The sequence below is a fragment of the Coenobita brevimanus genome, chromosome 116 (genome assembly GCF_032717465.1).
Source record: "Coenobita brevimanus isolate Jiangsu-jjx chromosome 116, ASM3271746v2, whole genome shotgun sequence".
Classification (NCBI taxonomy): domain Eukaryota; kingdom Metazoa; phylum Arthropoda; class Malacostraca; order Decapoda; family Coenobitidae; genus Coenobita; species Coenobita brevimanus.
Genome location: NC_137069.1, coordinates 35,256,108 through 35,260,996, shown reverse-complemented (window position 1 = coordinate 35,260,996; position 4,889 = coordinate 35,256,108).

Genomic DNA, 4,889 nt, shown 5'->3' with positions numbered 1-4,889 from the left:
CTCTCCCTTCCCTTTCCTGTCACCCCTTACCTTCCCTGCTCACCCTGCCTCTCCTTCCCTTTCCTGCCTAACCCTGCCTCTCTTTCCCTTCCCTGCCTCCCCTTTCCTTACCATGTCTCATCAACGCTCTCCTACCCATCCCAGCCTACCCATCCCTTCCCTGCCTCCACTTCCCTTCCCTGCCTCTCCCTTCCCTTTCCTGCCTCCCCCTTCCCCTTCCCCTGCCTCTCTCCCCCACCCTGACTCCCCTTCCCTTCCCCTGCCTCCCTTTCCTTTTCCTGCACTCATCCAGCTTCTCTTTCCCTTTCTCCTCTCTCCCTACCTTCCCTCTCTTGCCTCCCCCTCCCCTTCCCCGCTTCCTCTTCCCTTCCCTGCCTCCCCTTCCCTTCCCTGCCTCACCCTGCCTCTCCCCTCACCCGGGACTTTTTACACCCTGTTGCGCCTCCAAAAAAGGAGAGAGAAGGAGGAGTCGGGTGTTGAAAGAGGCACGGCTTTTATTTTGAATCAATTTGCCATTATTAATTGTGGTGGTGGTGTGGTGTGGTGTGGAGGGGAAATGTGGGAGAATGTGTTGTGCTGTGGAAGTGTAGGAGGAATGTGGTGTGGTGTGGGGGGGAGTGCAGGGGAGTGTTGTGGTATGGTGTGGTGTTGTGGTGTGGTGTGGTGTGGTGTGAGTGGGGAAGTGTGTGGAAGAATGTATGGCGTGGTGTGGGTGGGAGAATGTAGGAAAAAGTTGTGGTATAGTATCGTGTACCGTAGTTTGGTAGGGAAGTGTGGGAGAAAGTGATGTGATGTGAGAGGAGTGTAGGGGAATGTTGTGTGGTGTGGTGTGGTGGGGAAGCGTGGAAGATTGTTGTGTGGTGTGGGGAGAGTATCGAGGTGTTGTGGTGTGGTGTGGTGGTATGGTGGCGAGGAACATGTGGTATTGTAGTGCAGGGTAGTTTGAAATTCCAATTGGCCATTGGTTTGGGATGGAGGGGTATAGGGGAGTGTTGTGTTGTTTTGCTGTGTGAGGTGGTGGAGTGGGGTATGTTGTGGTGTGGTGAGGTGTGGTGTGGTGTGATGGGGTGGGGTGGGGTGGGGTAGGGTGTTGTTTGGTGTGGTGTGGTGTGGCGTGGTGGGGTGGGTTGGGTTGGGTTAGATTTGTGTTAGGGTGGAATGTGGTGTGGTGGGGTGGGTTGTGGTGTGGTGTGGTGTGGTGTGGTAGGGTGGGGTAGGGTGGGAGGTATGGTGTTGTTTGGTGTGGTGTGGTGTGGCGTGGTGGGGTGGGTTGGGTTGGGTTGTGTTGTGTTAGAGGTGGCATGTGGTGTGGTGTGGTGGGGTGTGGTGTGGTGTGGTGTGGTGGGTTGGGGCTGGGGTGTGGTGGGGTGGGGGTAGGGTGAGGTGATGTGTGGTGGAGGAAGTGGGGGGCGGGGTCTGGTGGGCTGGGGTTGGGTGTGGTGAGGTGGGATGTGGTGTGGTGGGAGTGTGGTGTGGTGTGATGTGACGGGGTGTGGTGGTGGTGTAGTGTGGTGTGTGGTGGGGTGGAATGTAGCAGGGTGGGGTAGGGTTGGGTGCTGTGTGGTGGGATGGGGTGGGATAGGATGGGGTAGAGGTGTGGTGGCGTGGGTCAGGGGCGGGGCTGGGCGGGGCGTTGTGAGGTGGGGCGGGGCAGGATGGGGTGGGGGTGGGGTGGGTGTGGTGTGGTGTGGTGGGGTAGGGTGGGGTGAGGTGTGGTGGGGTGGGGGGGGGTGGGGTGGGATGTGATGGAGTGAATTGTGCTTAATTTGTTTTTGTAGTGTTAGGGGAATGTAGTGAGGTGCTTTGGTGTGATGGTATCTTGGAGTGTGGTGTGGTGTGGTGTGGTGTGTGTGATGGTATGATGGGGCAGGAGTGGGTGTGGCGTGGTGTGGTGTAGTATGGTGTGCTTTTACCTCATCTCAGTCCCCTAGTGACCGAAGAGAGATTAATGATATCTAATGTCAAATTCTTCCAAAAAAATTAAAACAAAAAGAAAATGAACTAAAAAAAATATATAAACCTTCCAGTGATACCAACAATAAATAAAAACAAATGTAAAAAGTCCTCGTACTGATAGGGTTCACTTTCACTGTAGAGAAAAAAAGTAAAAAAAAAATGTTTGAGGGAAGAGGAAGTGAGGAATAGAGGCCGGGAAATATTTATTCAGAAAGAGGAAATGGAATGATGAAGTTCTCTCCCCAGGGGTAGTGTGGACTTATGAGAATGCTGAACATCATTTATCTACCCATCAATCCATCTACCTATTTATCTACCCATCAATCCATCTATGTCAATTTATCTATCCATTCATCCATCCATCCATCCATCTATCTGTCTATCGATCTGTCTGTCTGTCCATCCACCCACCCATCCATTCATCTACTTATCTATTTATCCATCCATCCATCCATCTATCTGTCTATCTATCTATCTATCTATCTATCTATCTATCTGTCTACCTATCTAGCCACCCATCCATCCATCCATCCATCCTTCTATCTGTCTGTCAATCTATCAGTCCATCCATCCATCCCATCCATCCATCTATCTACCAATTTATTTATTTAATTATCTATCTGTCTATCTATCTACCGATTCATCCATCTATCTACTTATCAATTTTATACACCCCACCTCACTGCCGAGAAACTGCAAAATAGGCCGAAGAAATAAGAAGCGACTCTGACAACAGCGAAAGGGAGGAAGAGAAAGGATGAGAAAAATATTAAAGCTAGAGAGAGTTAAAGCTGAAAATCAAGCAGGCTATATGATTCATGCAACAGATGACGAAAAAGAAAAACAGAGAGAGAGAGAGAGAGAGAGAGAGAGAGAGAGAGAGAACATTCCACTATCCCTTATAACCAGCATAACGTCGCTCCAGGGAACTGCAAAGGGGGGAGTAAAGAAATGGGCGTAGCGGGCAAAGGAGTGGGTGGGATGGACTGAAGAGATTTAGTAGACATTGGGCCTGGGGAGGAGAGTACATCCTGCTAAAAATGGACGTTGTAGATTTTGTTGTTTGAGTTCCAGTGAGGGTTTGAATAATGTCCCCCAACAACGAAAGGTCAGAATTAGGTAAAGAAAATGGCGTGGGGGACAAAAGAAAATGGGTGGGTTGAGCTGGGCCTGCGGTGAGGCGTGGGATGGGGTCATGAGAGAATATCCTGTGATTTTGGATGCTGCTGGGTTAATGGTTTAAGGTTTATTTCAACGTTTTATCAAGCAAGAAACACGACAATACAATAATTATCATCATCAGCTTGCACCACCACCACCACCACCACCGCTACCACCACCACCAACAACAGTAACAACAACATCTTTTATGACCACAACCACCACCACCATCACCGCCACCGTACCACCACCACCATACCATATCACCACCACCACCATACCACCATCACCATACCACCACCACCACCATACCACCAATACCACCACCACCATCACACCACCACCACCATACCACCATACCACCACCACTACCACCAACACCATACCACCATACCATCACCACCACCACCATCACCACTACCACCATACCACCATCACCACTACACCATACCACCATCACCATACCACCACCACCACCACCGCAACCGCCATACCACCACCACCATCACCACCACCACCGTATACCATACCACCACCACCACCACCAACACCATACCACCATACCACCACCACCATACCACCAAACCACCCCCATCCCACCAAACCACCCTACCACCCCACCACCATACCACCACCACCACCACCACCCATACCACCACCACCACCATACCACCATACCACCACCGACACCACCATACCACCATACCACCACCACCCATACCACCATCACCACCACCACTGCCTACCAATACCACCACCCACCCATACCACCATACCACCATACCACCATACCACCACCACCATACCCACCCACCACACACCATACCACCACCACCATACCACCATCACCACCACCATACCACCATCACCACCACCACCATACCACCATCACCACCACCACCACCAGATCACCACCATCATCATCACCATCATCATCACCACCACCACCACCACCACCAACACCAGAAACATCATCATAATCATCACCATCACCACCAACACCACCAGCACCACCACCATCTAAAAAAAAAAAAAAAAAAAAGAGCGAAAATATTACTAAAAATGATGAACTGCATTTGTGTCCTGTTTATCATGGAGAAAGCTAAAGAAAGACGCACATGAAAAAAAAAAAATAACAAACGAAAAATGATTACGGTACGAACTTAACGATGAAAAAATATAGGAAAAATGAGACGGTGAAATATAGAGAAAAGAATGGCAGAGAGAGAAAAATGAGGAGAAACATGGGTGGACAAGAGGAAATGATGAGAGAGAGAGAGAGAGAGAGAGAGAGAGAGGGAGAAAATGATATAAAAAAACGGGAGACAAAGGAAAGGCGAATAGCTCCCACCAAACAGTCTAAACTCCAGAAACGACGCGAAATCTCCCGCCCATTTCAGCTGCTTCTTTATTTTGCGACACCAAAACTGGAAAAGTGGTGCCAAGTCCGGAAACTCCAACCAAATTTGATTCTCCCATTCCCCCTCAGCTCTACGGGGATGGCACAGTGTCGAAGAGGGTACTGTTATCTATATTTCAAGGGGAAGAGATGAAGAGATAAGATAAAGGGTTGAAATACTGGGTTGGATTGGTTGGGTTGGGGTTTACAGTAGGTTTGGGTGGTGGTGGTGGTGGTGGTGGTGGTAGTAGTAGTAGTAGTAGTAGTAGAAGTAAACAGTAGTAGTAGTAGTAGTAGTAGTAGCAGTAGTAGTAGTAGTTGTAGCAGTAGTAGCAGAAGTAGTAGCAGTAGTAGTAGAAGAAGAAGAAGAAGA